The sequence below is a fragment of the Egretta garzetta genome, unplaced genomic scaffold (assembly GCF_000687185.1).
Source record: "Egretta garzetta isolate BGI_Z169 unplaced genomic scaffold, ASM68718v1 scaffold68, whole genome shotgun sequence".
Lineage (NCBI taxonomy): Eukaryota > Metazoa > Chordata > Aves > Pelecaniformes > Ardeidae > Egretta > Egretta garzetta.
In genome coordinates, this window is record NW_009260774.1 from 309,180 (window position 1) to 322,240 (window position 13,061).

At 40.0% G+C, this 13,061-nt stretch overlaps 1 protein-coding gene across 1 annotated transcript in view; it reads right to left on the reverse strand.

Moving 5' to 3' along the window:
• CPM (carboxypeptidase M) overlaps nt 1–12,932 on the reverse strand; it is a 31,946-nt gene extending 19,014 nt beyond the window's left edge. The window contains exon 1 of the mRNA XM_009646303.2: nt 12,884–12,932. The gene's annotated coding sequence lies outside the window, so the exon portion shown is untranslated. The remainder of the gene's footprint in view (nt 1–12,883) is intronic.
• Between the last annotated feature and the right edge of the window lie 129 nt (nt 12,933–13,061).

Genomic DNA, 13,061 nt, shown 5'->3' on the forward strand with positions numbered 1-13,061 from the left:
AGGCATATCTGGCAATATTCAGCATGGCACATAGGTAAGCAGAACAAACCTAAAATAGCCTAAGGTAACATTAGACTCCAGGTCTACCATGGCCACACACATACCACCCCCTCGCCTCAAACTGATAATGCTTCTTATTTGGGGTGGGAGGCAAAGGTTTGACTAGTTGTTTTGTTCCCCCAATTATCCTCCTTAATGGAGAGACTATAAAAGAGATCATACTTAGCAAAAACTACTCTAACCACACTGTTCTTAATAAGCTATTGGAAGAAATAAAAATCATTGATACAGAAGCAAATTCTCGTTTGAGGATAACAGCAAGAGAAACCAATCAGTACAGTACCTGTGAAGCATTTTTAAATTTTATTTCAAAGTGTTAGGACTATCCCATGCTCTGTATTTTCACTTGTCAGCTTTCTGAGTGCTAATACAGACAGTCCCATCTCAGCCAGTTTGTGGTGTTTCTTGAGATACAAAGGACCAGAATGTTTCAGCAATAGATGTACTACCACTGACACGGTTACTATGCTGGGGCCACTGCTTAATTTAACACTTCTGGTCTCTTCCCATGTATCTCACCTCACAGGCGTAAGGCTACCCCTCTCTCTCTCTTGGTAAAAAATTAAAAGTAACAATTCTATCTATTTCCAGAGATTATACCAGCCAACCCAATTTCGAGTCAGTACCTTATAAGCAGAACTGTAGGAATAACCAATGACTCTTTAAAAAAACCTAGACAGTTTATTTGTAACCAAAGCACTTGAGAAGGGAAGGGAGTCAAAACAGTTCACAGTTCCTGTGCTTGCTTATCTTCTTAAAGGTTTACAAATCTGTGGTTGACTGGAACATCCATAGCTGCTTTAGACACCTCCACAGGACTGTATCTTATGAGAACAACTCTTTCCTACATATACGTGACTCATTACACTGTATCATTTCCAGTTCTCATAATCAAGCTCTTTATACACATCAACATGGAAAATTGCCAACCCAGAGTACAGTCTGTACAGGAGCACCTTATCTGGACACAAATCAAGGAATAAAAATAAATTTTAAAAATTCAAACAAAAAACAACCCAGACAGGAATACTGTTTTTAAATTACTATACAATAACCTTATTCTGTTTTGCTCACTGAGAAGAGAACACCACAGGCAGATAGAATTAATGTGAACAGGCTTTCCCTGCTATTTACACTAACTGGTTTCATATTCACTCCCAGAAATGAAAGACTATTTTTCCTTTTCCAACTCTTGCTTCTATTACCATAGGGTTTTTAAACCTAGTTCTGAAAATGTGTGCTTTATTTTCCGAGAAAGGTGTGAAACTGGTACGCAGCTAGTAATTTTCAGAAAAGCTATTGTATACATAAAAGAATTAAATATTACCCATTCACAATAGTACCATTGGATCATCATGAGCAGAGTGATTGCTTGTAACACAAGCCAGGCACAGGGAGGGGGATGGTTTGGTTTTAAGTGCAGTTTATCCAGATTCAAGTTTTATTTGGCCTACCAACTTTTACCACCAGAGGCAGAGGAGGCCAAAACTATTCCTGCCACTTGAAGGCAAGAGAGGGAGGAGAAAACCGGGAGGAGACTACAGGTTCTTGCTCCTACATGGCTGAGAAGTTACTAGTGCACTTTGAGGGTTTCAGTGCATTGAAGTGCCTCATCAAGAGACTTGCTATGCATATCCCGTAAGTATCCCTGGCAGATCCCAGACATTATGTTTGCTCCAAGAACAGGAAACTTCAAACAATACACATCTCAACACTGGCAAGCAGAGTCCTACAAATTCAGACAGTGAGCAGCTCTCTCTTCCCCCACCCCATTTAAAAAAAAAAAAAAAAACAAAAAACAAAAACCCACAAAAAAAACCAAAACAAAAAACCCCAAACAACTGGCTCGAGGGGAAAAAATGCAAGATAGATTAACTTTTTTTAAATAATCCAATCCTTATCATCCTCTATTTCTGGTTTAGTTAACAAGCTACATTAATTTGACCAGTTTCTTCCAGATTCTCTGTCAAAATGGGTAACAAAATGTCTCCTTAGAAACACTAGTTACTGCCTTTTAGGAAAGGCAACAGACACTACAAAAAACTAATATTCAGGAAGTGTCACTACCTACAAACTGAGTAACTTAGTCCTTTGTCTCTTTGAGAAACATGTTCTGGTGGCCCTTGTTTCCTCTTGGATTTTGACATCAGCCCATATGCAATTGTGTATCAAAGCAGGCTTTGTACTTTAACCTACTTCAGGTCTGCCACAATTAGGAAATACGTTTTTCCAGAACCAGCCAGGTTGCACATTGTTAGAAGTGCTTGGGAAGTATCATTCTGTGACTACCCTACTCCTAGACTTTTCTCTAGCTGTTCTTGGGAAAAAGCATACTGGACCAGATTGCACTTCTGAACTGACACGGTAGGACTATATTTCTTATGGAGAACACAGTTTGCCTTTATTTTAGCTTTAGGATAAATGTTACTTTTTCAGATCTGCGCAAGCTCTATTTCAATGCCCCAGCTAACTGCAAGAGAACACATTGGCTAAGGACAAACAGGAAATGTAACTTAATTGTCCTAAATCCACTTTGACCTCAGCATGTTACACAGCAGCTACAGTCATTTAATTAAATAAGTCCAACTGCCATGGACTGACTTTCCCATAACAACAAGTAAGCCCTAGACATCAAACTGAAGAATCATCTGCTTGAAGCATCCTCTGACCTCTTCCTTCCTCGCCGCTGAACCACTGCATAGATTGCAAGAGGTGCCATGCCGGAGGAGGATCAGTTTGCAGGGAGGGTAATCACTCAGCTGGGAGGGGAAGAGAGCTACAACCAGCCCTATGCATTAATTGTTTCCATCTCCAGCATCTACCTAGTCCACAAAAAGTTCAGAAGGCAGAACCAGCAATCGTGCACATCCAGCTTCCATTCAAAGAAAGAAAACCCCAGCCTTAAAAAAACCACCAAAAAACAACTTCTATGCAAAATCATGCATAGTACAACTGCCTAAGGAAGAAATGCTTCAGAATAAGAAGTCACATCTTGCCTATCAACTAATTATTGTATTATGAGTAGGTGTCCATTTGTACTTCTGTGAACTAGCTGAACACAATATGATGTGCCACAGCTACATAAAGGAAAGCTTTACTTAGGCAGTCCTGAAAATCAGCAACATCGGTAGCTCCAAGGATCCTCAGCCAGAGGACTGGGGCAGAAAGGCCATGCAGAAGGGATACAAGGTGCACCGCTCTCCTCCTTTTGTGGGACGTGAATAAAGAGCTACTAGAAACACTTTTCTACTGAAAAGCCTCATCCCCTGAAGTGGGGTAGGAAGGATATGTCACTGTGCTCTCCTCAAGTAAGTGGAGAATGCAGATGGATTGACCATCTGGATAAAACACAGGCATAGGATAAGGGGTCTATTTCTTTTCAATTAAGTTGGTGATTAGAATTTGTTTAAAAAATAACAACATTGTACTGAAAGGGCTATTCCACCCACGTCAATGACGATTAACATCGATATTCACCCGATTTTCCCTTTTCTTAGGGAAATACAGGCCCTGAAGCATGACCCAAAGACCAGCAAATGTAGACCTAATCTGGTGGTAGAAGACACTTAATTGAAGGCCATCTCTCGATTAATGGTTATGTTTTCTCTTTTTCTTTATCGGAGAATCTCTTTCTCTTCCTCTTCCTGTGCTACTTTACAGCATCTGAAAAACAGCAGTCTGAGGAAGTGAATACTATTTAGGACCAGCGTAAGTCAACACTGAGTTACATATAAAAAGTAACTTGAAATAAGAGTACAGGTTTAGTTTGCCCATTGCAATCAGCAGATCATAAATTAGAGTTGAATTGTCAGTATAGTTATGAGCTATACAAACGATCACAAACCATGTTTCAAGATCACCTCTTATTTACATGGCCAAAAATTTATGTGCAATGCTCCAAAAAGCAGAATCCTACAAAAATCAAGGGGGGGGGGAAAAACCAACAGTAATTTATCTGCCCATTGTGCACCGTTCTTAGCATCCTGAGCTCTGTAGTTTTGTGTTTGTTTTTTTAAAAATACCTTCTACATACTTACTTTCTCAACAACAGCTAAAGTGTATGGAGATATACAAGAATCAAGCTGCACCCACCAGCTGCAATTGCTGATCCTATGTTACACAGGCTCCCTAGCATTGCCAACTTCACTGGTGTGAATTACGATATCCAGTTGTCAATTCTGTCTACTTCTAAACAAACACAGAAAGCTGCAAAGTCTTGCTGAGGGAAAACAGGATGGTTGCAGGCTTAAGAAATTTACTGCTCTGAAGAAAAGTTTGACAAATATGCTGCAACTACACAACTACAAAGCACGGGGTAGAGAGGAGGCAGGAGAACAGAGATTCTTCCCACAGCACTGGTTGTAAATAAATGCTGCTCACAGGAACAGTGGACTATTTCTAAATAGATCAGATCTTCCCATTTCAAAGTTACAACAGAAAGATGCCAGTACTAGATAACAGTTTTTATACAAGAAGTGTTTGGTCTATGTTGCTAGGATAGGTTCCTTTCAAACAGTTGTTTGAAATTTTTTTTTTTTTTTTTTGGCTGGGACAAGAATCTCTGATTTGGCAGGTTTCACAGAAAAAAAGCCTTCCCACAAGATTTTCTGCAAGAATGTGTATTTAAGTTTAATTTTTGTGTGTGTTCATGTATGTAAAAGAAAACTGCACAACACAAACTTTCATTATTATTTTTAGATGTAGGAGATAGCATAGAAGGCAAGACAAAGATGATTGACCAATTCACAGCAAGCATAAAGAAGAAAAGATTTAAGCAAATTATTTCACTTTCACTGCAAGAGAATAGGAACATGCTCAGAGTCACTGACTGCATCTCTAAGAGTAACAACAATCTGTTAAATATCAAATGCTGAGCAAGCTATGTACTTTTTATAAATTATTTGTGTAAAAAGCATAGCCATACTGACAGGAAAGAAATGGTAAGTCATGTTATCATCAGGCAAAATCTTAGCACTTGGCTATCGGAAGGCTGCACACCAACTACCTGTGTCATATTACAGTAGTCAAACCACTATTGCAAAAGGTAGAAGTGCCGTGGCTTTTCTCCTGTAAGTAGACCTACACAGTATTCACATTTAAACTAATTCTGGTAACTAAATTGCTAGAAGATGCAGTCAGATGAAATATGTACCTATGTTTCAACATTTAAAGACTTCAGTTTCAGTTAGGACAAACGGATATAGAAGTTAAACCTAATGTAGTTATGGTGAGTTCTACTTAAACACATGGTTTAGAGCAAAGCTTAGTTGGAAGCTGAAGAATTTTCAAAAATACAGGCTAATACTTCTTGTTTTTAAAGTCATAGTTTAGCCTTGACTAGATAAACCCTGAAGGAGCCAGTCCTCCTCTTCCTCTGTTTTTTTTTTTCCCCCTTCCCATCACAGTGACTCACATAATATGCTGCAAATAGAGTTTACAAGGCTGTTAAGATCAAGCTCATCCATGAACCCAAACACCCTTTCAATAATAAAATGAACATATAAACCTACCTAGAATCTTGTTAACATACATTTGTATGCCACAAGTACTGACAAAGACTTGAACAAAACATGGTTATGAAGGAAGAGACCAAAAAAGAACAAGTGGCACATAAGGGGGAAAAAAATTCAGAAGATAAGCAGGCAAGAATGACTAAAAGTTTAAGTATCAAGATAAGTTTTAGAATACCCATTTTTAAATGAAACTCTGGACTTGAGCCAAGTGACTTTGGTGTGCTTTACATGAGGCCCTCAGAGTGGGAAATGTCTCATTCATTCTTGTTTCTAAAAATGAACATTGAACATCTCAATGCTTATATTATCTACACACGCCATGCTTGCATGATGAGCCTGTAATTCACAGTACTAAGGAAATTGTGGGGTGGGAGATGAGGAGGAGGGAAGGGGAGACTTTATCAAGCATTGGAGATGGGAGAAAAGCCATCTGCAGCAATCATTCAAAAGGAACAAACAGAAGGTAATACTCTTCTACATAAACATCACATCATGTAACCACAGCAAAAAATATTTGCAATATTCTCTTTAAGGCATCACATTCCCTATGGATTTTCCTCTAGACAATTTTTTTGTTTTCAAGACAAAAAAAAGAGTCTTCTTTATCAACTTTTTTTCTTCCTTCTTTTTAGAATAGAATCATAAAAATCATAGAATCATTTAGGTTGGAAAAGATCTTTAAGGTCATCAAGTCCAACTGTTAACCTAATCCTGCCATCCCACCATTAAACCACGTCCCTAAGCAACACATCCACAAATCTTTTAAATACCTCCAGGGATGGGGACTCAACCACTTCCCTGGGCAGCCCATTCCAGTGCCTGACAACCCCTTCTGTGAAGAAATTTTTCCTAATGTCCAAACTAAACCTGCCCTGGCGCAACTTCAGACCATTTCCCCTCGTCCTATCGCCCCTTACCAGGGAGGCCAACTCCCACCTCCCTACAGCCTCCTGTCAGGCAGCTGTAGAGGGCGATCAGGTCTCCCCTCAGCCTCCTCTTCTCCAGCCTGAACAACCCCAGTTCCCTCAGCCGCTCCTTGTAAGACTCATGCTCCAGACCCCTCACCAGCTTTGTTGCTCTCCTCTGGACATGTTCCAGCAACGCAACGTCTTTCCTGTAGTGAGGGGCCCGAAACTGAACACAGTATTCGAGGTGCGGCCTCACCAGTGCCGAGTACAGAGGTACATTTTAAATACACAGCAGCTTAAATACAGTGTAGTTTTAAATACACTCGTGCTCTCATTTAGTTTCTACAAACATTTAATAATGGGTAACAGTGAGAAACTTACCTCAAAGCACACTGGGCTACGTAAAACTTTCTCATTCTATTCTTGTACAGTGCCAGGACCCCTGAAACTAACCTGATAAGAACAATTCCAGTAGAGTACAAACATTTTATGGATACATATTTCAGTTTTGTTTTCTCCAGCAGTAAAACTTGTTTTCTAGTGCTTTAAACAAAGTAAAAACATCCAGAATATAAGTGCTTTTAATGTAAATTCAATAAGATTTTCAGTGCGTTTTACTATTGATGATAGTAAGCCAGGCTCCTTCCATACTGTATCACAAGAAACATCTGAAAATAAGTTCCTATTTTTCTCCAGGTACACATAATTTTTCAGCTACATGCACAGACTATCAGTACATAGACTAGACAAGTACAATCCCTGGTATTTTGTTATTAAATATTTTCACTGGAGGGCAATGAACCTGAAGTTAGAACTTCCCTGTTCAATAGCTTCCCATAAATACCTAAAAGTATCATTCAGGCTGTATCAGACAGTCAGGAGATTTAAGCTGATTGCTGGCATATCCGAGGCACGCATTCCACTGATGTTTGTGCAGAATGGTGTCAGGGACAGGTTAATTGCCTAGGTTCTCTATTAACCCTATTACCAGGCAAGCACACACTTCCTACTGCACTACTGAATCCTAATACCTACTGAGCCCTTTTGCAGAAGTCACAGCTGCGTATTCAGATGGAAACCTGGCCACGCGCCATTCCCTTCTGTTTTCAGAGGAGTGAAACCCATGAATGCAGGCAGGAAGGAAGGAGATGTAAGGAGCTCCAGCAGGCACCTTGTCTGAGCCACTGGGAAACCTGGCCTGCTGGGAGCCCTGCTGAGTACCCCTTCCCTGTAGTACATAGTATCCTCTATGCACACAGCCATGTGGACAACCTGCATGAGCTTTAAAAACCAAACCAACCAACCACACAGACCCACCCTGCATGCTTCAGCACCTCTGTTTATAGAGCAGGGACAGCAGAATGCCAATAAGTGAGGGGGTTTTTTTGGGTTGGTGGTTTTTTTTTTTTTTTTTGTGGACTGGACTAGCAAAAGATAGCAAAGCGCTTAAGAGTAATGGATGGAATGTGCCAGTTCAAGGGCAACAGAGAGTTCAACTGAATAGTAAGCACATAGTTCTCACCTAAAAATGCTTTCTGGACAGCTCTTTTGCAAGAAGCTATTTCTGAAAATTTCTAATGAAACCACAATAAAATCTGGTCAGTTTGTCTTGTTTTGCTTTTTGTCTCTCCAATGATAGAATCTGCCAAAGAGATGTTAATCTATTAAGTCAACTTTGAAGCTCTTCACTAGGTAAAGACAGAGGTACTTCAGCCATTCACAGCTTTCTGCTCAATGAGCAGGTCTGGTTTAGGGATGATGTTTACAACTGTTCCAATTTGACTGGAATTCTAAAAATGCAGACTGGCCTCCAGAAAAGCTAGATCTAAAACAAACTGTAATTGGCATGCTATCACTTTATCTGAATCCAGAGTATATCTGAAAAGCATTTTTAGTGTGGATCTACTACACTCAGCTCTTTCAACTTTGCCTTTATTCTCTTTATAAGGTCATCAGGTCTATCTATTAGAATCCCTTCCCACCATCCCACCATTCTAATTTTCTTTTCAAAAAAGAATCACAGCACAGTATCTTGAACAGTGAAAAGCCACAGATCATATGCATACATGAAATATTTTCTTTTTGATAATGCACGCTGTAAGATTTTTTGCTGAAGAGTCAGTCTGTTTTTCACTGGGGTGGCGTTAGGCAGGACAGATTAATACGATTACACCAGGTCCCATTCTTCAGGCTGACGCAGCTCTGCAGCCTCCTCTATTATTATACACTGCTCATATTGCACCAAGGTTGATATTGTACATATTAGAAAACAGAGCTCCTGCCAAAGGTCTTTTATGAGCTTGTTCTCACAACAACACGGCTGAAATAATATAAAAGAATCAAGGTATTTTCTGGGCCATCACACATCTCTGCCTACCTGCTTACAAGACCGTATCAGGTCTCCTAGAAACATACAAATCACCTACAAAACTCGAGGTATTTGAGATTACCTACTAAATCAGGCCAAAAAGATAACACTCAGTTTTGTCAGCCAATGAACTACATCTTTTTAAGCTCCCTTCTGCCCTCACTTAAGGATAATAGCTTAGCAGATGAGGTGCATAATTAAATATCATAGCTTCCAAACATACAAAACTGGAGACTGAACAGGCCATTGCCAGTCTAGAACACATTATTCCCAGTAATCTGGCAGAGGAACAGTGAATTTCCATATGATGATGTAAACCACCACCAAACAGATTGGGCATCTTTTAGTTTGTTTTCCATTGAGGCTCTTGGCACTGGTTCTGTTGTTCTAGTCTACATACATCAAATAAAGACACTTTGTAAATCTCACCTCAAACTTATCTGTGACAAATCATACTTGACTGCTTATTTTTCCTGCAGAAATAACTGGCTTATAGGGAGAGAGGAAAGCACTCTATCCTTGATCTTAGCAAGCCTTTCAACAGAACCACAGAATCGGTTGAAAAGGACCTCTGGAGGTCACCTGGTCTAGCCCTACCCTGCTGAAGCAGGGCCACCTACAGCCAGTTGCCCAGGCCTGTGCCCAGATGGCTTTTGAATATCTCCAAGGATGGAGACTCCCCAACCTCCCTGAGCAGCCTGTTCCAGTGCTCAGTCACCCTCATGGTACCTTTGCAAATGAGCTGGGAACATAGGGATTACAGGAGCAGATTGTAGTGAGGTCAGAAGCTGGCTGGACTGAACATTTAGTGGTTCAAGTGGCAGCAAATTTTCAGCAGCATTCCTCAAGGGTCAGTACTGAAGCTGATACTGTTTAACATCTCCATTAGGGCCAGGGCTGCCATTCAGGGGGGCTTTGACAAGCTGAAAGAATTTGTCAACAGAAAAATCATGAAGTTTGACAAAGGTAAATGCAAAGTCCTGCACCTGGAGAGAAGTCCTGCACATCTGAGGAGAAGCTGGGGGAAGTCTGTTCACTTAGCCTGAAGGATGATACAGCTACAACATTCCACTACCTAAAGGGACATTGTAGAGAACACAGAGCCAGATCCTTCTTAGAGGCGCACAACAAAAGGGCGGGTAACAACTCACTGCAAGGGAAATTCTAATTGGATGCAAGAAAACACATTTCCACAACACAGGTAGTTGAGCACTGAATCAAGTACCCAGAGACCCTGTAGAATCTCCACCCTTGCAGATATTCAAAACTTGGGTGGAGAGGGCCCTGAGCATCATAATCTAACTTTCAAGTTAGCCCTGCTTTGAACAGGAGCTCAAGCTAGATGGCCTCCAGAGCGCATGTGAGGCTTCTGACATGAAGAGTGTTTAGATATTTATGTTAAAGAACTACATGCAATCACTTTCTGAAGTGGTATTACGCAGGTCCCTATCACCCTCCACAAGCTTTTAAGAGTGGTCTCTATACCTTTGCAGAGCTCCAGGTCTACATATGCCAACCGAAAGTCAAGCCTTTACTTCACATTCTTCATACTCCAAGTCTAGATGGCAGTATATAATACTAGATTATTAGATAAAACTAGAGTAAAACCTAGATTAGATTTATGAATAACATGGGAACAATAACCATTCATAGTAAAAGTAAAATTATGTCTCGTGGCTTTAAAGCCACCACTTTGATTCATAGGACTTTGTATTCATCATCAAGAATTCCCATATGAGGAATGTCAACAGCTTAATAGAAAACTTACTACATCACATTGATCTCAGTTTTATAATATTTAAATGAATTTGTTTCTCATAATCAATATGTACATTTTGCTATCATGGTTTATCTAATTGGTAGCAGGACAACGCTAATAAACCATACAAGTAAGTGCACATGCGTACATACATTCTCGTTTTTGTCAGCTTAACTGAGAAAAGAGGAACAGAACTTCAGCCTGTTAACCAAAATTGAAACTTCATTTTCATGAAAGTTACCCAGCCACATTTTCACAAAACTTTTTCAGTACGAGCAAAAAAAATGAGACCCTAATTCAGTATCATCCTCTACCATATGTCAGAGGACTCTAAAGGCACGTTTTTCAACAAAGGTAGAAATCTCTTAACATTTAGGAAAAAAGTAAATAATAGAAAAACACTGAACATTTTTCATTGCCATTCTGCTTTATGGCACTGAGAAAGTTTCCTCTGCCCTCCTATTCCATTCAGAGGAATACGACAGGCACACAGGAGATGCAAAAAGTGGAAGTGATCACTTTTTTTGTGAATCATGATTTGTAGCAGAACAAGGGAGAGCCCATGCAATTCTCTTTTCTCACACAGTTTGGCAAAGCAGAAGGCAATATACCAAAATCTGAATGAAGTTTCAGAACACTGCTCACTCACAGTCAAAGAGATGATGCATTTCCAATTTTCGTGCTGATGGAACTCAGACAAGTGAAACATTTCATGTTATCAACTTTCAGGTGTTTAGATATGTAAAAGCCAAAATTTCAATCTATCAGGATGGATGTCCTACCTGCACGAAGATAAGCTGGCAGAGCTCATTCCAGAAAAGTCAGAATCTAGTCCTATCATTAAAATGTTAGCTAAGTCCCCTCAAGGTAAGAAAATTAAGATGTGGATAATTGGTAGTTTGTACCAGAGGAAAAACTGTATTTAAAGGGATTAGACTTCTCTTATGTGGATGAATAACATAATCCAGTATGATTCTGCCTCTGATGAAACCAAGAACACAAATAACTTTAAGATCCCTTGTCTAGTTTGAGTCTTCCCACAAGACTTTCTAAAAAAATGAGGCATGCACGGAGGCAAGATCACATATCCATAGCAACACGACAGCTGTTTGATACCTCCCTGAAAGAGAATCCTCTTTTCAACTAAAAGTTACATCCTATATAAGTATATTTAAAGAAACGTGAAGACACACGTGGTAACACAAAGAAGAAGGTATGAAAAAAACTAGCGTTCTTCATGATTATCTACCCAGAAGCATGTAGATTTTATTTTTTTTTTAAACACAAGCATAGATTTGATAATCTGAAGACACACGTGGTAACACAAGGAAGAAGGTATGAAAAAAACTAGCGTTCTTCATTATTATCTACCCAGAAGCATGTAGATTTTTTTTTTTTTAAACACAAGCATAGATTTGATAATTTATTCTACAACTGTCTCCTTCCAGTGGTATGAAATGGGATTAGAGGAACAGATTGTGTTTCTGAAGGATTAACTTCTCTATCTAGTTTTATACCTCATATCAATGAGATTTAATTTTCTGAATTGAAGTCTACTTAAGTTTTTTTGCTTAAAACTAGACAGGTGTATATTGAAGTCCTTGTACGCTAATAAACACTAAACTTTCTAATCTCTTTAAACAAATGTAAAGTCCCTTTTTTTCTATAAATTTATTTTAAGAAAGTACCAATCATAGAGAGATAAATTAAAGTATCTACGTAAGGACAGAGAGGTGATTATTGATTGAGGTCTATTTTCTTGTAGGATTTGAGACTGAAATCCTGTTCTGCATTTGAAATGCAAGACCTTGTATCAGTAGGAAATTTGAAATCCTTTTTCTAGTCAGCCCAGATTTACTGGAATAATAGGTAAAGCCCAAAGAGAAGATATTTTTAACATACCCACAAGTTAGAAAACACACACTCCTATTACAGCCCCGCCTATAATGGGCACTTGGCAAACGGGGTACCACAGGTTTTACGCTCTTTAAGGACAGCCCTGTTGCTGAAATCGCACGCTTGGGAGGTTTCCGATTCTCAAATTTCTACCCCTAGCTGAAGCGTCCTACTTGTCACCAGAATTTGGGTACGTATGAAAGAAGGAAAAGGGAACTTCGCTGTAAGCAGAGAGGCAGCCGGCGCTCGCTGTTAGAAGCAGCTCCACGGCCAGCAAGCACCCACAAAACGCCACGGCAGTCACTTTTAACCCACGCTTACCCCCCTTTTCAATAAACCCAAACACCCTTCGCGCCCAAGCCCGCCCTGAACGCCCTACCTTCCACCGAGCGCCCGATGCTGTGCAAGTGGGTGAAGGAGGGGTAGGCGGCGTGGATCCCCTTCAGGTACGCCTCCAGCTCCTCTGCGTGGGGGGATTTGAAATCCAGCGCGGCCGACAGAGCAGCCACGCAGAGGATGCTCACCACGTCCTAGAAAGAAACGGATAAACCCAACAA